General features: G+C 43.8%; 1 long non-coding RNA gene across 1 annotated transcript; it reads left to right on the top strand.

The window, feature by feature from the left end:
- Nucleotides 1-232: 232 nt before the first annotated feature.
- Nucleotides 233-15,704, top strand: LOC140216410 (uncharacterized). Its single transcript, XR_011893072.1, has 3 exons — nucleotides 233-504; nucleotides 1,271-1,382; nucleotides 15,420-15,704. It is a non-coding gene; the product is annotated as an uncharacterized lncRNA (long non-coding RNA).
- Nucleotides 15,705-22,086: the final 6,382 nt, after the last annotated feature.

Here is a 22,086-nt window from a genome sequence, read left to right as displayed (position 1 = left end):
GGCATCACGGGGGCCACACAACCGCAAAGGTCTACAGATGACGCTCGCCCCATGCGATCGGTTGGTGGCGCAACCCACCACCCTGTTTCAAAGAAGACGCTCATAGCATTCATTTGTCTACTCTGCTCTCTATTTTGCAACTGCCGGTCGCCGGGCGGTTGCGCGAGCCGTTGTGGCGTGTTTGTCTAATCGTGTGGTTTTGTGTTTGGTGTAACGAAATGTGACTTAGTTGGCGAACACAGAAGTGCCAGAAGATAGCTTGTGTCTCTCTGAAACTCGCCATATGCGTGGCGTGCCAGGCAAATGGGGACCAACGATTTTCATGCCCTGGAGTGCCTTCTCTTTTGTGTCTGGTTGCGGGAAGTTCGCTGGACGTCGCAAAGAAATAATGTGTATTATTAGCGTGCCTCAGCTCGTCCACTACGTAACGGCGTGTAGACTGGGAGTCGACGCAGCACCGGCAACTTGGAGAGCGCTTTTCGACCGCGTCGTGCCATTAAAAAGGTAAGTAATCGTGCTTGCTAACCACACGTGTATTGTGCGTGCACTCGTGTGTGCACCGAGTGCACGAGCGTAGAATAGAACCAATAGAACTGCCACGGCAACAGTGGAACCCGTGCTGATGCTTGCTGAGCGCTGGTTGTCAGAATTTAGCTAGGCAAGTTTATTGTCTTAATGCGAAATTGAAAATCATTATAAGCGTTTTCTTCCGTTGAGAAATATTACGTTCGGAAATAATCGTGTTCATCATGTGCGCCTGTGCGTGAGCTCCCGCTTTTCTGCTTAAGTTGCATAACAACGCTCATCTGCATTTTAACAGATTCTTACTGCAATGACGTTTCCTCGCGTATAAATGCTTCTACGTTGTAAATAATCTGTGCTTACGCGGTTCTGAATTTACGAGCAGTTTTGGAAAAAAAAAAAACGTAAGCAGTCAAAGCTTGCAACAGGTGCAGATTACTAAAAATTTTTAAGACAAGATGTGTTGACATAACTTATGCATAACTAAACATGACACGAGACAGTTGCTTAAACTAAGTCATGAAAAAATTGAATTGGTATGTAAACAAAGATTCTTTGTAATGTGTTGCTGCTGTGTGTGTGTTAAAAATTTTACGGTGATGAAGGGGTCCCTCTGTTGCCACCCTTCATTAATGCAAACATTATTTTCGTGACTATTTTAGATGCTCCTTGCATGTGTTCACACTGTGACAGCGTTAATGTGCCACTGCTATAAGTTAACTGCGAACTTTCCGAACTTATTTTGTAGTGGCGAGGCCGTAACCCACACCAGTGTCCACATAATGGAGGAGCCAGCAGAAATGCAGGGAAACCTTGAATGACTGCCATAGCGCAGTGTGTAATCTGATTGCTTGGTTCAGGTATGTACGATGTGTCTGTGTTCCAAAGAGTAGGACCTCAGTATCATTCGTGAATAAGTTTATCAACATATTACTCAACACAGCTTACTAAGTAGGCTAAGTATTTTTGCAACTTGCTGCTTATTTGTGTTCATAGCTGTTATTGTTTTCTATATAAAACTAGATCTAACATGTCCTGATGTTAAGTATTTTTTCTTGCATCAATTGCTTGGCTGCAATTTAAATTTCATTTTTGTTTGACAGAATAGTTCTTGCGGAAACCCGCAAGGTGGAGAGAAGTAATTAATAAAGGGAAAATCAGACATCCACCCATTCATTGCAATTGCTACAAAGGAAACCCGTACAGGTTCCTCGAAAGAAAAGCCTCGAAGTTCAAGAAAAATTCGTCATGGTCGGGGCTCGAACCCGGGACCACTGCCTTTCCAGGGCAGCCACTCTACCATCTGAGCTAACCAGGCGGCTAGCAAATGGTAGGGTGAAGTCAAATTTGTCAACAGCTGACAAATTCTGTCTGATTTTCCCTTTATTATTTTTGAAAGAGCGTAGGTTTGGGCATGTTGGCATTCCATAACTTTTAGGTTTTTGGCGCACAGAAAGGGGTGAGAGACAGAGGTACGACGCGGACACAGCGCTAACTTCCAGCAATTGTTTTATTCTACGAAGCGGTACACATATATATATAGGTAACAGACAACAGCGTACGCATGCGCATATGTACTGGTTTCTAATCAAATGAGACAGCAAGGAGACATGTGTAATGGAAAGTTAAGATGATATCGAAGATGAAAAAGCGACCATGCATAGCCAAAAAATTTTGTGTAATTGCAAGATTAAAATGGCATCTCCGTCAAGCCACCCTCTGTGACGTTTAAAAAATCGAATTCTTTTTTTGAAAGATCGATTGCAGGCGTGCTAACACAGATTATTGAAGCGGCGAAGATCGCTAGTTTGGGGAACGCTTGTGTTAGCGCACCTTCAATCGATCTTTCAAAAAAAGAATTTGATTTTTTTAACGTGTCACAGAGGGTGGCTTGATGGAGATGGCATTTTAATCTTGCAATTACAAAAATTTTTTGGCTATGCATGGTTGCTTTTTCATCTTCGATATCATCTTAACTTTCCATTACATGTCTCGTTGCTGTCTCATTTGATTAGAAACCAGTGCATATGTGCATGCTTATGCTGTTGTCTGTTACCCATAAATATGTGTACAGCTTTGTAGAATAAAACAATTGCTGGAAGTTAGCGCTGTGTCCGTGTCGTACCTCTGTCTCTCGTCCTTTTTTGTGCGCTAAAAGCATAAAAGTTATTATTTTTGCTTAGTACACGGTGTATTTCTCACTTTTTTATTTTGGCTTTATTGTTTTGAAACTGTTTCCTATGCTGCAGCTTTTATTTCCATCTTCTTTTCTGTTTATTCTACACGCTTGTGCAGTTTCTGTGCACATAAGAATTCAAAGTGTAGTGAGACAACTATGTTGCATGTCTAAGCACATGGCGTGCTTACCATTGTTTAACATTCATATTTGCCATTATTTATCTCTTGTTCCCAGAATAACTGCCACTGGCAAATACACATTTGATGAGCCGGAACTTTTTGAAATGATACATGAAGGTCATTATTCACTGTGCTGCAGTTACTGCTGTAACATATGGGTAACAGCACAAACATGATCAGAAGAAGGGGGACACATACACACAGTGCTGGCTAATAACTGGTTTTATTGGCAAGGATAGCACACCTTATATATGCCAGTGAAGCAAAGGAAATGAAGGGGAAAACACGTCAAGGGTGATAGCGTGCTAACCACGCAAGCACAATACAGCCAACCAAGCGCAACAATATGCAAACAATTATTTTTCTTTGCCGTCTGAAGCCCCGGTAGCCACATGTAGAAGATCAAATTCAGCATCACAGAGAGCAAGGGAAGGAGTGCTAAAGCACCTGCTACCAAATTTTCTAATGTAGTAGGCTTCTAAACTGATGCGTGCGGTCGTGTCACTGCCCTTTCCTAGAATCGTCTCTTTCAACCAGGCCACCCATTCAGTATACTTGCTAACGTTTGCAACTAAATGTGCATATTTATCATCTAGTTTCTTTTTTTCACTTTTTGAGCGCGTTCCCTTAAACGGTCATTGACACAGCGACCAGTTTCGCCGACGTAAACCATCCCACATGACATGGGGATGCAATACACCACTCCAGTGGAACATTTTACTAACAGCGGTTGGTGGTTCTTCTGGCATCCACGTTTTCTGGCGTTACAGATATGTGGACACAACTTTCCCAGCTTAATTGGGGCAGAGCAACAAATTGACACGCCGTGCCTACTTGCCACCTTCTTAAGATTGTGGGAAAATTTATGGATGTAAGGGACCACCTCTGTCTTACGTGCCTTCCATTGATCCTCAGTGAGTGTACTTCCTGATCCTCACTTGAATTTTGGAAGTAGGATTTCAGAAACGGCAGTCAAGACCAAGACGGGGAACCTGCAGCCAAAGGCGGCTTGCCTGATTATTAAACGTGGGCTTAATCTGAGGTGGGCACGATTTTTGGAGAGCTGATGCCATACACAACACCGCTATACCTCTCTTAATTGTCTTGGAGTGTGCAGAGTCAAAGGGCAGCAAGTTCTTAGCTCGTCGGTAGTAGCCCCAGCAAACATGTCCATCACAGAACATGATTTCTAGGTCTAAAAACTGTAAACTTGAAAGGTCCGGGAGTTCATGGGTGAAACGCAACCCATGTCTATGTTTGCTAAAAATGGAAAATATTTTGCCTAATGTAGAGGGGTAGGGGAAGGTAGGCTGCTTTTTTAAAAGCGCTAAAACATTCTCAACATACCTAAAGAATTTTAAAACTGGCATCCATTAAACATCTGTTCCAGTGCATTTTCCACTTTGGCCAGAAAAATGTCAGAAAGAATAGGGGCTACGCAAGAGCCTATGCAGATGCCATCGCGCTACAGAAATGACTACTCGTGAAATACAATAAATGTAATTAATTTAGGGAAAATGAGGTATCCACCAAATCATAGCAATTGCTACAAAGGAAACCCATGCGGGTTCCTTAAAGAAAAGCCTCGCAGTTGAAGAAAAATTCGTCCTAGTCCGGGACTAGAACCCAGGACCACTGCCTTTCCAGGGCAGCCACTCTACCAGCTAACCCGGTGGCTAGCAGGTAGTAGGGTAGCAGATGTCAATCGTAGCAATTAATTGCTACGATTGAGTGGATGTCTCATTTTCCCATAATTAATTACTTATCTCCACCTTGCGGGTTTCCGCAGAACTATTACCACAATAGAAGTAGAGTTCAAATGAAACTGCAATAATGATAGAAAGTTATGAACGGACAAACCGACAGTGTTCTGGAAGGATACGTCGCCATTATTTTCAATGCAGTCTTTGATACACGCTAGCAGTTGATTCTGCGGAACAGAATGAAACAAGTCCTGCACGTCTGCTGAAAAACCAAAACCAACATGATCATTTCCCTATAAAATCTACTACTGCGACTGATTTCTTTAGAAGAAATGGGTCGTTCAAAGCTAGCGTCTTCAGCTTAGCAAAAACTGGCTAACACACTTCTGCCACGATCCCTCTTCACTAACAGTAGTGCTAAATGGAACTTCGGGCTTATGTGTCTTGGCTGTGAAAAACCCCCTCAAACTGTTCCCTCTGCTGTTAGATATGTCCCTGGCAAAATTTTTGAGGTCTAATTGCTTACAAAACTCAACGAACTTGGTTTTTACTTGCACTTCACTTTTCTCTCCAGGGTCAAAGTTCCTATTAGCCGCTACCAAACCTTTTTCATTGTAAGTTCTCTTGGCCAAAATAATGAACCCACCCTGCTTGTCAGCTTGCATAAGCATCAGGTTGTTACTCTTAAAGAAAGAGATGTCGTTCAACAATCTAGTACGGTACGAGTCCGGGGTTTTCGGAGCAATCTTTCGCAGGCAGTCAATACCTTCAAGAAGGCAGCTGTCCCGATTATCATCTTTTCCTGAGTGGCCACTTTTCGATTCATTGCAGTGATATCATGCACAGGAACATCAGCTTGGACCCCAAATTTGGATCCTTTCTGCAGATGTTGCATAATCTTCTCTGGTATATGGATGTCCCCCATGACGCTGACATTGCTTCCATCTTGCGTCATTTTCTTGTCTCCTGTACAACAGAGCAACATATTCAAGATGCACCTCCACCTGCACTCCATGAGCTGTGCCACTAGGCGCTTCAAAGACGCGAGCTTCTTAATCACAAGCCAGTCAGGATGGTCCTTAAATCACAGAAGGTGCAACCTGTCCTGAGCGACTTATTCTGCAAAGTCTTTTCACATGCCCCCACGCTGGTTTCACAGGGCCGAAGAGGGCACTTACTTCGTTATGGACGAGTCATTTCCGGATGGAAAAGGCGAACTGTCTTGACTAGCATGTTGCATGGGCGATGTGACTGAGTAGAAGGTTGATGGTGGAAAAGGTGCCTTACAACCTTACAAGAGGAAGGAAAGACACTTCACCTTTTGCATCCGGAAAGGACTCGTCCCTAATGAAGTAAGTACCCTCTTCAGCCTTGTGAAACCAGTGTGGGGGCATGTGAAAAGATTTTGCAGAATAAGTCACTCAGAACTGTGACAACAAGTCCAACTTTTTCAGGACTGGTTCCATCTTCTGTGTTTTAAGGACCATCCTGATTGGCTTGCGATTAAGATGCTTGCATCTTGAATGAGTTGCTCCGGTGTTCAGGAGGAAAATGACGCAAGATGGAAGCAATGTCGTCATGGGGGACGTCCACATACCAGGGAAGATTATGCATCATCTTCAGAAAGGATCCAAATTTGGGGTCCAATCTGATGTTCCTGCACATGATCTCACTGCATTAAATTGGAAAGTGGCCACTCAGGAAAAGATGATAATCAGGACCACCGCCTTCTCAAAGGTGTTGACTGCCTGCTAAAGCTTGCTCCAAAAACCCCGGACTCGCACCATAGTAGATTGTTGAATGACATCTTTTTTTAAGAGCAACAACCTGATGCTTACGCAAGCTGACAAAGAGAGTGGGCTCATCGTATTACCCAAGTTAGAGAAATTTATTTACAGAAAGGCAGAGGTTGGCCTGAGCTATAACTTGCTCTGGCCTGCTACTCTACACTGGGGAAGAGGGACGGGGAGGGAAAAGGCTGATGAATGATGATGGTATAAGGAAGAGATGCGTATGTACAAATTCAGAGTTGTGGCCTCTCTAAAGCCATGCGTCCAGCCCAGTGGCTTGGAGAAAAGCTACAGCGGCTCTTGTTACCAGGGCTGCGCTGTTTGCATTAGGCCAAGGACCTAAAAGAAACTCGTCCGATAGCGGTCTCTCATGGATCTTTGCAATGGAAGAGACAAGTTGCTGTCGTTCTTGCGCGTAGGTGGGACACACACAAAATATATGTTCAAGCGTTTCTGGCACCTCACAGAATTCAGTTTGGGCTAGTATCACTGGCACCTATCATATGTCTATAACGGTTGGTGAATGCGACACCAAGGCGAATCCGGTGCACCATGCTCGTGTGGCTTCTTTTGAGCTTGTGAGGCATACGAAATTTCATTTCTTGGTCCCATTTGTGTAATCGCTTGTGTCGTCGATCTGGTTGGGTCCAGTGTTTCTAACGTAGAGTTGCGGTTTACGCGACGAAGTAGGACGTTTGTGTCTGCACGTGAGAACGGAATGCGTACTTCACAAGCATTATCTAAAGCAGTTTTCGCTTCAGCTTCTGCCTGTTCGCTCCCGATCAGGCCACAGTGTGAGGGTATCCACTGAAAGGTGACATTGTGGCCATATCTAGTTGCGTGGTCGAGCCGTTCTGTAATTTCTATAGCCATGGAATAATACGGGCCCCGTCTGAGGACACAGTCAATCGTTTGAAGAGCTGGCTTGCAATCGCAGAATATTGTCCATGCGTGAGGAGGCTCCTCGGAGAGAAATCGAAGTGCCTCCTGGATAGAAACAAGTTCTGAGGCAGTTGATGTTGAGCTATGGCCTAGTTTAAACCTCCGAGCAATGATCATATGTGGAATGACGAAGGCTGCAGTGGAGGCATATGGTGTGACAGAGCCATCGGTATACACGTGTGTAGTATCTCCGTACTTTGCAGAAATGTGCCACAGGGAGAGTTGCCTGAGGCCAATAGATGCAACGGATATGACTTTTTAGTAATTCCAGGTATCTGCAATGTAACGACAGGTTTAGGCAGAACCCACGGGGGTATTCTTGGAATACAGGCGGGAGAAAATCTCGATTGCAAAACGCGTTGATGGTGCGATATAGTCCTTGAAAAGCTGGAACCTGGGTGGGTGGCAGGGAGCGATGACAGAGGATGGTGCCTGTGTTGGGTCAACACGCGAAGGTACATTCGAAGAGGCTCGCAGAGCAAGTATACCCCAATATGACAAGTAAGAGCTTCCGCTATTGTTCCATTGGTTGACGTGCATCGTGGGAGGCCTAAACATGTGTGCAATGCTTGAGCTTGAATGCTCTCCAGTGCGCGCACACAGCTAAGTCTCATGCTTGAGAGCGCCGGAATGCTGTACCGTATATACCCTACGAATAGTGCTTGGTACAGTTGGAGTAACGACGACTCCGAGGGGCCCCATCTTGTTCCTGCAACGATGCGAAGGACGTGAACAAAACTCTTCAGCTTTGACTTCAGTGCGGCGACATGTCTTGACCAAGATAATCCCCGGTCTATGACTACACCAAGGAATCTGTGGTGTGTAACTGTAGGTATCGCTACTCCGTTAATGATTATCGGATACCTGGTCATTTGTTTTCGCGTGAATGTAATCACGGAACATTTTTCTGTTGAGAGTTGGAGGCCTTGACGCCGCAGATACTTAGCTGTGATTGTCACTGCACGTTGAAGCCTAGCACGCATTTGGGGACAGGTGGCTCCAGATGTCCATATGCATATGTCGTCCGCATATGCGCTAATCTTCACCGTGCTAGGAAGTTCGGATGCAAGGCCAATCAATGCAACATTGAAAAGAGTTGGACTGAGAACTCCTCCTTGTGGAACACCTCAATGTATATGGTACTGTCCGGTGTCACCATCACTTGTCGACATATACACCGTGCGGCCACTGAGGTAGCTAACAATCCATGCATATAGCCGGCCACCGACGTCTAAATCTTCCAGTGCATCAAGGATTTCATAATGGAGTACATTGTCGTATGCACCCTTAATATCCAGAAAAACAGCTCCAACTAACCGACGGCGACTTCTTTCTTGTTCAACAGTGGATACCAAGTCAATAACACCGTCAATGGAAGAACGGCCTCTTCTAAATCCTTGCATAAAATCAGGAAAGCAATTATTTTTCTCTAGAAACCATTCCAGCCTTGACAAGACCATTCTTTCCATTACTTTGTCGGCGCAACTGGCTAAGGTAATCGATCTGCAGGAGGAGAGCTCGTTAGGGTATTTCCCCGGTTTAAGCAGGCCTACAACGCAACTGCATTTCCAAGAATCTGGAACATTTCCTGTCTCCCACGTCATATTATAATAAGATAGAAGAAGACGTCATGATTCGATGCCAAGATGGGTCACGTCGGCAGCAGGACCAGACGGAATCCCATACGTTACCCAAGGGAATTTACAATTAAAAATGTTTGGTAGCGGCTAATAAGAACTGTGTTCCTGGAGAGAAAAGTGAAGTGCGAGGAAAAATTAAGTTCGTTGAGTTTCGTACCAATTATACCTTGGAAAGTTTGCCAGGGACATATCTAACAGCAGAGGGAACAGTTTGAGGGGGGTTTTCACAGCCAAGACACATAAGCCCAAAGTTCCGTTTAGCACTATTGTTAGTGAACAGGGATCGTGGCAGAAGTGTTAGCCAGTTTTTGCTAAAGAAGCTCAAGGCGCTAGCTTTAAACGACCCATTACTTTTAAAGAAATCAGTCGCAGTAGTACAGTTTTTAGAGCGAAATGATCATGTTGGTTTCGGTTTTTCGGAAGACGTGCAGGAGTTGTTTAATTCTGTTCCACAGAATCAACTGCTAGCATGTGTCAAAGAGTGCATAGAAGATAACGGCGACGTATCCTTCCAGAACACCGTTGGTTTGGCCGTTCATAATTTTCTATCTTTATTGCAGTTTTATTTGAACTCGACTTTTATTGTATTTGACAAGCAGCTGTTTTTGCAGTGCGATGGCATCTGCATAGGGTCTTGCGTAGCCCCTAATCTTTGTGACATTTTTCAGGTAAAGGTGGACAACACACTGGAACAAGTGTTTAATGGGGGGCCAGTCTTAAAAATTTTTCGGCATGTTGACACTTATTTGGTGCTTTTATAAACAGCAGCCCACCTTCACCTACCCTCTACAGTAGGCAAAGTGTTATCTATATTTAGCAAACATAGACGTGAGTTGCCTTTCACCCTTGAACTTCCGAACCTTTCAATTTTAGTTTTTATACGTAAAGATTACGTTCAGTGATGGACATGTTGGCTGGGCCTCCAACCCACGGTCTAAGGAATTGCTGCCCTTTCACTCGGCACACTCCAAGACAATTAAGAGAAGTATACAGGTGTTGCGTATGGAATAGGCTCTCCAAAAATCGTGCCCACATCAGATTAAGCTCAGTTTTCATAATCAGGTAAGCCGTCTTTTAGCTGCAGGGTTCCCCATCTCGGTCTTGACTGCCATTTCAGAAGTCCTCCTTGAAAAGTTCAAGTGTGGATGTGGAAGTGCAATGGTTGAGGATCAACTGAAGGCACCTAAGACAGAGGTGGTCCCTTACATCCACAAACTTTCCCACAATCTTAAGGTGGCAAGTAGGCATGGTGTGCCAATTTGTTTCTATGCCCGAAATGAGCTGGGAAAGTTGTGTCAACATATATGTAATGCCAGAAAATGTGGATGCCAGAAGAAGCACCAACCGCCGTTAGCAAAATGTTCCACTGGAGTGGTGTATTGCATCCCCATGTCATGTGGGATGTTTTCTGTCCATGAAATTGCTCGCTGTATCAATGACCGTTCAGGGGAACACCCTCAAAAACTGAAAAAAAAAACACTAGATGAGAAATATGCACATTTAGTTGCGCACGTTAGCAAGTATACGGATTATGTGGCCCAGTTGAAAGTCACGACGATTCTAGGAAAGAGCAGTGACAAGACTGCGCACATCAGTTTAAAAACCTTCCACATTAGAAAATTCGGTAGCAACTGTTTTAGCACCCCTCACTTTGCTCTCTTTGATGCTGAATCTGATCTTCTGGGTGCGGCTATCGGGGCTTCAGATTGCAAAGGAAAAGAAAAATAATTGTTTGCGCTTTGTTGTGTTTGGTTGGCTTCATTGTGCTTGTGAACTTGGCACGCTGTCACCCTTGACATGATTTTCCCTTTCATTTCCCTTGCTTCACTCTGGCATATACAGGGTGTCCCACATAACGTGAGCCAAGAATTTAAATATGAAAGGCACGTGTGAAGGGAATTGAACGAAACCCATACTATTCGCAATAGCCTATAGTAACTCAGACAATTTTTTGTTTTCCCCATAACTTGCTAATTAAATAAGTTTTAATTGCAGAACTTTTAGTTATTGGCTGAGGACCCCAAGTGTGGTACGCAGATTTGTAGAGCACCTTCAGAAACCACCGATCGAGTTCTTTCCTTTACTAAATGTCTCATGTAGTCTGTTTTTCCTGGTTGCAAAGAAAGCCCATGAAATATGATGAAGGCCACGTGATGGAACATAGTGGTATTGTGCTGCTCTCAAGCGTGCGTTCGGTGAACAAGGTTGGCTGCATTGTGACTGGTGACGAGAAAGTGGCAGGGCATTCTTTATCTCATTGGCACTGCTCCGCCTGCAGCATGCATTTTCGCCATCATCCGACGGGAGCCGACCTTGTTCACCGAAGGCACGCTTGAGAGGAGCACAATACCACTGCGCAAGCACTCTGTCACGTGCCTTGTTTCATATTTCGCGGACTTTCTTTGCAACTCAGAAGAAATGACTATGTGAGACGTATCGTAAAGCAAACAACTCGATCGGTGGTTTCTGAACGGGCTCTACAAATGTGTGTGCCATACTTGGGGTCCTCAGCCAATAATTATAGTTGGGTAATTAAATTTAATTAATTGGCAAGTTATGGGGAAAACAAAGGATTGTAGGAGTTACTATAGGCTATTGCGAATAGTATGCATTTGGTTCAGTTCGCTTCCAACGTGCCTTTCATTTTAAAAAAAAATTCTTGGCTCAAGTTATGTGAGACACCCTACAAGGTGTGCTATCCTTGCCAATAAAATCAGTTGTTAGTCAGCACTGTGTGTACGTGTCTGCCTTCTTGTGGTCTGTTTGTGCTGTTACCCATATGTTTCGAGATGTACCAACTCTCCCAAAAGGAAGTATTGATGACGTTACTGCTGTACTGAGGTGTTTTCTAGTAAGCTTGATTTTTTTCTCTCCCATAAAAAAAAATTTGGCAAGCTATGCCCATTCATGCAAATAGGCATTGTAGCAGTTAAGAGTCTATGTCCAGTTACATTATTTTTCACTTTAAGTAAACACAGTATAGATCACATAGTTAGCTGATAGATCCGTGTATTGATGCTCAATCATTAAAGAACACTATTTCATACATAGTGCTAAATTGTCTGGTTGCATTTGCTCGTTGTTGCTCATCAAATGAATTTAATTTCAACTGCACCACATAGAACATTCCGATTGGCACTTCTGTAATTTTAATAGTGATAATCAACCAACAAGCCCTAATTCAACAGCTGTCATGAATAATTTCTAATACTTTGGGTCCCTTTTCATGTGTTCTGTTTCACACTATGTATTTGGTCAGCGCAGTGGGCATTTTTATATTCAATCTGCTTGGTGCTGTTGAGGTCAGAATATCTTCAACCAGCAAGTCTAAATTATAATGCTATCAATAAAACTTCGATTACTGGGCAGATGAAAGCATTTTATCTCATTCTAAAAGTATCCTTGTTGTAACCACCAGTGTCTAGAGCAAGCATCATATGCACAGCAACTCATAATAAGTTTTTAAGTTGGATGGGCGAGTACCTATAGCTAAGTATACCTGTGCATATACTTTCTACATATTAGCTAGTATTTTAGCCACACGAAACAGCCTATGTTGTGTTTGCTGAAGTCAAATTTATGGTTGATGCACCTGCTTTTTTTTGTTGTGCACTTACACTTCTGTGGTCTCTTAAGCACTGTAGTCGTGTGACAGCTGAAGTATTGCAGTAGTGTCGAAGTTAGCGTGCTACACTATGCCGACACATACCTATCACCGTATTCGTGCATTTTCCGAGAACCAGCTGTGTTCACTAGGTGAAATTTGTAGTGTCGTTATGAGTTTGCCATTCAGTTCATGTAACTTTTCAGGACAGAATTTGCACAGGGAGGGAAGGGAGACCATACAACATGACTGGTGCTATGCATCAGATTTAGATTGTTCATCTGTTTTTTTCACCTCTGGTAACGGAATGGCCAACAATAACAGTAAGGAATATCACTTAAATACTGGGACGTGTCAGTCCGCTCTCATTATGATTGTGTGGAAAAGAGGAACACTCTCTAAATGACACAGAATAGCAATCACTCTGTGCTTTCTAATTCTATTTGTTTGCAACATTTGCCCTCATTCTAAAAGAACGTTTGTGCAGTACAAGTGCACATGCAGTGTAAATATTTTCTGTATTCCTTCCCATAAAATAAACATTTAAACATTGAATTGGTAGCTTTTGTGCGCTGTGGTCTCTCTTCTGTCCCTTGTGTTGTATGCAAAAGTTAAACATGAACATGCACCAACTTTCTCAGTTACTCGTCAGTCAGTGTTGATAAACTCACAATGTTTCCAGCCAGAACATTCTTACCATTTATGTCACATCCAGTCAGTATAGTACTACTCTGGCTTTTCATAAAGCATGCTAATATGTACTTCTGCATTTATAGTTTATGTAATGATAGCCTAACAGCACAAGCCAAAAGTTGTAGAGATACAAGCCGTCTAATTGCTCAGAGGGTGATCAGAGGCGGATACTAAGAGAGCTCTTCTGATTGGCTGGTACAACCTGTACCACACAGTAACTTTCTCTTGAGCGACTTGGTCATTGCTAAATGCCATGCTGTTGTAGTGCAACAAACTGCAAAAAGAAAGATACAAAAGGACAGAAAGAAGGGAAAGAAAGATGGCACTACACTTACAACTGTTTATTAGGCACAAAACTTGCTACATATATGTTGCGCACACTCTTGACATCAGGGGCAGCAAAAAGAGCAAGTGACAGGTCATGTTGTTTGTGTGAAACCCAACAATTTCATTTCCACATCGTATAAAAACATGTTTGACTAACACATGCTTGACCACTGATCTGAATGTGATATGCCTCTAGTAGTTCCTGCGCGGTTTTATCTCTACTCATACCTGGGATTCTCACCTCAGAAAAACGTGGCTTACAGGAGCACGATTTGCAATGTGCAGAGAGATGGGTGTTCATATCCTTTTTTAAATTGTTTTTGTTCCCTCATTCGGTCATTCACACAATGGCCAATTTGCCCGACATAGGTTTTCCCATAACTTAACGGTGTCTGGTAAATCACGTGGACCGCTTTTCCACATAGCTTTTTTGTCTAGTTTCAAGCATCGTGTCCAGCAGCTTTTAAATGCCAGATTTCCTCATTCGGTCATCACCTAGTGGCAGACACCTCGCTGCAGCAACTCAAATGTTACAATAATCCGAAGGGGAGTGAGGGAAGTAAGCACGATTCCCAAAGAAAGGCTCAAGTGGCTCCTTATTACCACAGGGTGTGCCACAGCCTCAAGGCAGAGAACAGGTATGAGGTACCTGTTGTTTTCTTCCTCGAACACGCTGTCTTGCCTATGTCCCCGAATCATAGAATGTGCAGTGCAAATGTACGAAGTCAAACATGCAAAGTGCTACGTGGAAAAGTGTTCCACTGCTGTGGTTTACCAGATACATGTACCGCTAAGTTACAGGAAAACCTACATCGGGCAGACTGGCCGTTGTGTGAACGACTGAATGAGGGAACATGCAAACAATTTAAAAGCGCATATGAATGCCCATTTTTCTGTGTATTGTATACCGTGCTGCTGTACTGTAAGCCAAGTTGTTCTGTGGTGAGAATCCTAGGTGAGAGTAGCGATAAAACTGCGCAGGAACTGCTAGAGGCATGTCACATTCGCATAACTGGTCAAGCGTGTGTTAGTCAAACATCTGTTTTGTTATATGATGCAAAAAGAAATTGTTGGGTTTGACGAAAACAAGATGATCTGACACTTGCTCTTTTCTTCCCCTGATGTCGAGAGTGTGCGCGGTATATATGTAGCAAGTTTTGTGTCTAATAAACAGTTGAGTGTGGCGCCGTCTTTCCCTTTTTTCTGTCCATTAGAACCTTTCTTTTTCCAGTTTTTCGTGCTACACCATGCCGTACAACCTGTACCACTTTCTACGCTTCACAAAGCTGAAAGTCAACTTGGGCTCACTGAAAGTCGTGTATTGCTTGTGTAGTCTCTTTAAAGATTACTTTCAAACAGAGGTAAGCCATATAATTTTGTGTGGAGCCCCTACACTAATGCCACTGGAAATACTTCTTTTTGCTGCCAGCAGTTAGTGAGATAAAACCAATGGCTGATTGCACAAACAATAAAGATGCATAAAAAATGCTTGATGTCAGATTTCTCAGGTTCCTGTAAACAAAGCAAATTAGCTGCTTTAATGAGAAAGTTTGGCAGACTGGGTGGGAATAGAACCTGGGGTGTGAAACAAGGACACTTCTGTGATGCCACAATATCCATGTGCTTTTGGAAGTAACCGTTGCAGATGTAAACGCTACTGAGGGTGAGCTTTGTGTTGTGCCAAGAACTAGGTCTTTAAAAATCGGTTGTCAGTCCCTTTAAGGTGTGCCTACTGTGTGTCATATTGTGCACGTCACATTGCAGCCATCTGGTTCACTAAAGATGCTTTCACGTTCCCACACCTAAGCAGTCTTAACGTGTCTCTGCCCTTTTATTGCAGGTACACCTAGCAAATGTATACATTGACGAGGAGTGGCACCTGCTCTAGTGCCATGGCTAGGACTCCCTGTTCTGCAAAGAACTGGCGAAACTGGTGTGCGGAGTTCTGGCACTCAGGATAGGAGCATCACAGGGGCTCTTTGGTGGTGCTTCCTGAACGACCGCAATTTCATTGAGAAGCCGGCATTGAGCCTCCATAAATTGGAAGCTGTGGACAGTATCATCGACATTGTTTCAAATTTGTTTGTGTAATGTTTGTAACAATACATGTATTACAGTGAAATGATTAATTTTCCAGATGCACTTGATGCATATCTTTCGAGATGTGGTGCCCCTGAGGAGGAGAAATCGCGGTGCTCAAAATGGACTGTAGCCTAGCAGACATTCTGAGAGAAATTAAGTAAGCGTGTAATTGCAAACATGTGTACATGCAGTAAACCTCATTAATTTGAACTTGTGGGGGCCATGCGAAATGTCAGGACTAAGCAAACTCAACCAAAATGGTTTAAAATATATATTTATGTTTCGGCTTCCCACGGGAGCCTTGTTCACAATGAAACCAGCAGCAGAGTAGGTAACGTTCTTATCTGCAGCTCAAAACATGATTAAGGTACTTGGCATACATGGACATGGATGATTAGAGATTCAAGATAAAGACGTGTAAAATGATTTCATTCCTTAACAATCAAGCGATATTTTTCCTAGCTAATTGTGACGTAGTTGCGCAGTGCTTGGCCAGGGCATACGATGCAAAGTATCGTTTCTGGACATCATTCCTGTGCTGTTTAAGTCTTTTTTTGGAGTTGCCGGTTTCTCCGATGTAGACGTACCGACAGTTCGCACACCGAAGGACCTACACTACGCCTGGGAACTTGCCCTTTTCCGAACGGTCTTTCACATGCATGAGCTCGTGTTTACGTTTTGGAACGTGCACAGCCTGCACATCATATGACCACAACGCATACAAGGGTCTCGCTTATGCAGGGGACCTATGGTATTGAAGCCCATTTTTCGGGGGGTCCAGGGAGGGTGGGTACTGCGCAAGCCAGCTGACACCCTACTGTGTCAATGGAGTACTCAGGGTATCCACAAGCCATCAATTCCCACTGCACAAGTGAATTGTCTGCCATGTGGTCTTCTACTGTTGTGCACACATTTTTCACCCAACGAAGGAGAGAGCAGACAACAGACCTCTTTTGCGAAGCAGGGTGCACCAATGTGTAGTTGAGGTAGCGCCCCGTGTGAGTTAGCTTCCTAAACACCTCGAATAACAGGTTTGGCCCTTTATGCTGCACGAGGCTGTCCAAGAATGACAGTTGGCCTTCAGATTCCACTTCTATGGTGAACTTAATTGCTGCTTGCATTACTGTTTAAGTGAGCCGTGAGGAGGTGAATATTCTGTTGTTGCAAAACTCTGAAACAGTCGACATATCTGAAAAAGACCTTAGGTGTCGATGTAAACGAGCTAACCTTGAGTTAAACCTCGACCTCTTCACGGCTCACTTAAACAATTGCAAGCAAAATTAGGTTCACCATAGAAGTGGAATGTGAAGGTCAACTGTCATTCTTGGACTCCCTTGTGCCACGCGAAGAGCCAAACCTGTTATTTGAGGTGTTTAGGAAGCTAACTGACACGGGGCGCTACCTCAACTACACATTGGTACACCCTGCTTCGCAGAAGAGGTCTGTTGTCTGCTCTCTCCTTCGTTGGGTGAAAAATGTTTGCACAACAGCAGAAGACCACATGGCAGACAATTCACTTGTGCGGTGGGAGTTGATGGCTTGGGGATACCCTGAGTACTTCATTGACTCAGTAGGGTGCCAGCTGGCTCACGCAGTACCCACCCACCCTGGACCCCCCCAAAAAACGGGCTTCAATACCGTACATCCGTGTCATAAGCGAGACCCTTGCTCATGTGGAAGAGCACGGCAGGAAGAACAAATCCTGACAGGCTTGCCAACTGTCACGAATTTCAGCGCTTCAGGAATGGACAGAGACGCAATGCAAATATGTTAAATATTTTTCCCAAGACACAATGTAACCCAAAACAAATGACCAGCAAAGTAAGTGTGCACAAAATATACCCTGTACACAAAAGAGATTAACAAAACTAGGTATATACATAATCAAAACAAATGAGAAATTAGCTGTATAATGTTTGTAGTCTGACTGGCCAAGTGACAATCCCCAAGAATTGAATGTTCTGACTGTCAGAGTAGCAGTGAACGTCGGCAAGGCGTGGTGCAAGATGTCAGCCTGCGTAGTTGCAACATGACGTAGACATAGACCTTCGTTGTGAGTGACGAGGTTGTCGCCCCCTTACGAGACTTGCATTGCACAGGACGCAGTCTGGACTAGTCAGGCATTGTGTGGCCGACGTGGTCAGGTGATTGTGGCACTGGACAAGGCCGGTTATGGCAGTGTGGCGTTGGGTTGGGGTTGCAGAGCATAGTCATGGCGATGTAGTCGGGTCTTGGAAGCTGTTGTTGGCCAACTCTTGGATGTCCTCTCGTCTGTCCGTGGTCCCAAGCTACTACTTCCCATCTCCAAACACAGCTAGAGATGCAACTGCCTTGCTTCTCATCCATGTCAGCAATGCGCGCTCCTTGGTTTTCCTCCCCTTTTCCTTCAATTTTTCTCTGACACTTCACATGCTTCCTCACCTCATGTATCCATTCTCCATTTCACTGACCAATGTCGTCTGCTCCACATTATCGCACATGCTCTGCCGGTGACTCGTGACAGTGTGAAAAGGGAAAGCATGGCAGCAAACGTATCCACTTGTCAGTCAGCACTGTGTTTGTCTTTTGTTTTATCTCATCTGTTGGTACTGTTCCTTGCCAAGGTGGCCAAGGTTTGTATTCAACATATGAAAAGAGTGCAGTGCAAACCGGAAAAGAGATGGTACCCTAGCTTTAATGGAAGCATACTTCGTTGACTTCAGTTGCACAAATGGCCAGGAGTGTACACCTTGAGACACTAGTTTATGGCATTGTAGGTCTTGAAGGCCGTGGAATTGTCTAACATGGCTAACACTTTTCTGCATGCTTCACTTGATGATTATCGTAAACCACAAGTGTTCTCAGCATTATGTTCAAATGCCTTATGCCATTTTAATGTGACGTTTAACATGCCTTCCTTCTCTGCTACTAGTGCACTTTCTATTTCGTTGCTTATATGTACCTTTTATTTACTTATTAGTTATGTGTAATATCTGCAGTGTCATTGTCTTACAGCGACACTGTTACGAGGTGTTTCACAATGGTTACAGTCTATATTTTTTTTAATTATGTGCAATATATGCAGTGCCATTGAGGCATCCAACATCTTAAGCGATGCTGTTAAGAAAAGTTACAATGTGGATGCAGCCACATTAAATGTAAATGCAACGCTGGTTCGGAGCCTTGAACTTGTTTTGAGACATAATTATCAACAATTATAAAATAAAAGTTGCCTGCATATACCTAGTTTGAATACATAGCTTATTTGCACGGTTTCTGAATAAGTAATTCATAATTTTTGTTTCTCGCATTTTATTATACTGGCTTTGTGTTAAAAGTCGGCAAGGACCTTGTACGGCTGCTGCCATAAAAGCAGATGCCAAGCTGCTGCTAGCCTGCATGCAGGCTATCACTAATACAACCAGCCTTGACCATGCTCGAGCGCAGCAGCACTTGCTGTGTGCAAGCAAGGCTGTGAGCCAGCAATCAGATCCCTTATTCCTCTGAAGGGTGTGAGAAATCTCTTATAACAGTGTTGTCAGATTGGCACAGTAAAACTTCATTTGGGCCTAGTTGGTACATAATTCTGAACTTAACGTTACAGCGCAGACACCTAAGACGAACCACCAGAAGCGCCAGTGTGTGTCGTGTCTTTTTGTGGTTCGTCTTAGGTGTTTGCGCTGTAATGTTAAGTTCAGATTGGCACACTTCTCTAAAAGATTTTTTTTTTACTTTTTATCCTTCCCAAGATGTTACGGAATGAAGCTTCCAAAAGTTGTCATCTCAACTAGGCCACATGTTCTTTTATGATGCGGTCTTCAGCACTGCCTGTTTTTTGCCTTTAATCGTCAGAAGTGAGCCCATGGTGGTTCTAAGGCTCTGTAAGCCTTCTTGCACCAGCAGCATTGTCCAGGTGGAATATCAGTAAGGAAGTTTGGATGATGGCCATCAGAAGCCCACTTGTCATTATTCTGCCACTTTTGTTGCTTTTCTTGAGACTGCTTTTTCTTTCAATGTTATTGTGTTAAGAAATTTAAGCATGACGTATGTTTGGAGCTAAGGGCATGATCCACCGGCTTCAAAGTTCCTAGAGTCAGTCTGCGCAAGGAATTGTGAGGCGGTGCTGCTATTAAAAGCATGCACTTTCACCCGCTCTTAAAATCGGGGTAGAATACAATGAACATTTTACCATCCCTTACGACTGTCTCTTAGCCACTATGTTTGCCTTTCGGTAATATGGGGGAAAAAAGCAAAGCTGAACTCTGCTTTATTTAGTCCACTCTGCCAGCTTGTCACAGTAAAAATGGCTCTGTTAGTGCCTACCAGAACTTTCATTTTCCTAATCATTTAATTTTGAAGTGCAATAAGTGTTTTGGCGTCTTCTCAACTTTTTGCTGCTTTAACTCTTGCACATGTCAATATTAATGAGAAATGATGTCCTCTTTACCTTTTGTAGTACCACAGTCTAGATTTGTCAGAGAATGCACTGTTATAGCTACATTATTTCTACAATAACTGTATTGCACCTTGTTTAGGCACTTGTGGCTGATTTCCATGTATTTTTTATGTACTTCATAAGGTCTGTGCTTAAACCTGCAGCTGGATGAGTTGCTTTCTATTCTTACTGTTTGGTTTGTGCAGATAACACATGGGCAAGAAAGAATCAAAAACCAGTTGAGAGATTGTGCTTGCGTCGTCCATTTCTTCCTTGCCTCTGCTTATGCAATAAATTTATTTTATACAAAGCACTACTTTGCTTACTTTTGTTTGCATCTTCTAGCTTGCAAACCAATATATTGTGTATTTCTCAGTGTGGAAACTCAATATTGAAAATTCTTAAATTTGCATACTAGCCGAGTCATGTGAACAGATACTCCCATATGTTCCTGTAAAACCTCCATGATCATTGTAAAGAAATACTATGGTACTTTGAAAAGCCTCCCTCGAATGTAAAAAAGTATTCCCATAGCTTCCTGCAAAAGCTCCGTGATGGATGTAAACACATGCTCCCATAATTCCCTGCATAAGCTCCTTGATGGAGGTAAACATATACTCCCATATTTCCCTACAAAAGCTCCGCAATGGAGGTAAACACATGCTCCCATAGTTCCCTGCGAAAGCTCTTTGATGGAGGTAAACATATACTCCCATAGTTCCCTGCGAAAGCTCTTTGATGGAGGTAAACATATACTCCCATAGTTCCCTGCAAAAGCTCCGCGATGGAGGTAAACACGTGCTCCCATAGTTCCCTGCGAAAGCTCTTTGATGGAGGTAAACATATACTCCCATAGTTCCCTACAAAAGCTCCGCGATGGAGGTAAACATATACTCCCATAGTTGCCCGCAGAAGCTCCGCGATGGAAGTAAACATATACTCCCATAAGTACCTCCACAACCTCCGCGATGGAGGTAAACATATACTCCCATAAGTACCTCCACAACCTCCGTTCAGCAGCGGAGTAAATCTTTTACTCCGCCTACCCGGAGTATATTTACCTCCCATCAGGGAATGCGCTAGAGGACAAGCCATTTACTCCCATCTCGGATCATTTTTGCTAACAGTGTGTGCTAGAATGCTAGCGCGATGAGGAGCTCTGCCAGCGGGGCCGCAGACGTCGCACTTCGGTGGTGACCGATATGAGAGCAAACGATAACTGCCAGTATTTTTCGGCGGCCAAATGCAAGATAACTTTTGCTTAATGTAGTGATAAGCCCAGTGCATGCCACTCAGTAGGAGCGCTAACATGCGCGCGCACGAGGTTCATGCCGGCACCGGAAGTCAGAACGTTGCAACGGCTCCGACAGAGGCGGCATTGCGGAGCATGACGGTGCGACCGCTCCCATTCGTTGCCTTAAAGCCGAACGCACTGTCCGTCTCTCGAGACGTTCGCACACTCAAAGCGTGAATCGTGCACGCGCGTCAATACCGGGCCAGCATGGCGGTGCCAACGCAAACCACGCTAATGTGCCGGGAGAATCCGTCTCATTGATAAAGAAATCCTTCCTTCGTGAAGCAGGTCTTTCTTCAACAACCATATCGTGTTCATGAAAGTATTTTAATTACTTTAGAATTGTGTTTGCTCACATCAGCTGTCCAGAGTTTGTGCGATCGTGAGGTAGCAACCAGCGTACAATTGGGATGTTGTTGTTGTGCCGGAAAGCCTGCCATTAGCAGACTCATGCGTCAGATCTGCCAACTTATTTTCTAACGGCGGAAACTACAAAGTGAGCAGTTTCGGGCGCACGTGCATGTTCTGTTGCTGGTGTTTATTTGGCTGCGCACATGTTTTTGAAAACCGCTTTACTGCTGCACTGTCGTCATCCACCTGTCGTTAACGTACTTTAGAAAAGAACGTCAAGCAATTATAAAATTGGACAGAACATAGCAGCCAGCGAGAAGCTGCGCGGAATTGTTCGATTTTGTAGCGTTATCCTCATTCTGAGAA

This window comes from Dermacentor andersoni, chromosome 3 (assembly GCF_023375885.2).
Source record: "Dermacentor andersoni chromosome 3, qqDerAnde1_hic_scaffold, whole genome shotgun sequence".
In the NCBI taxonomy this organism is placed as follows: Eukaryota; Metazoa; Arthropoda; class Arachnida; order Ixodida; family Ixodidae; genus Dermacentor; species Dermacentor andersoni.
Note: the sequence above shows the minus strand (reverse complement) of the source record. Positions and strands in the feature narration are given on the sequence as shown.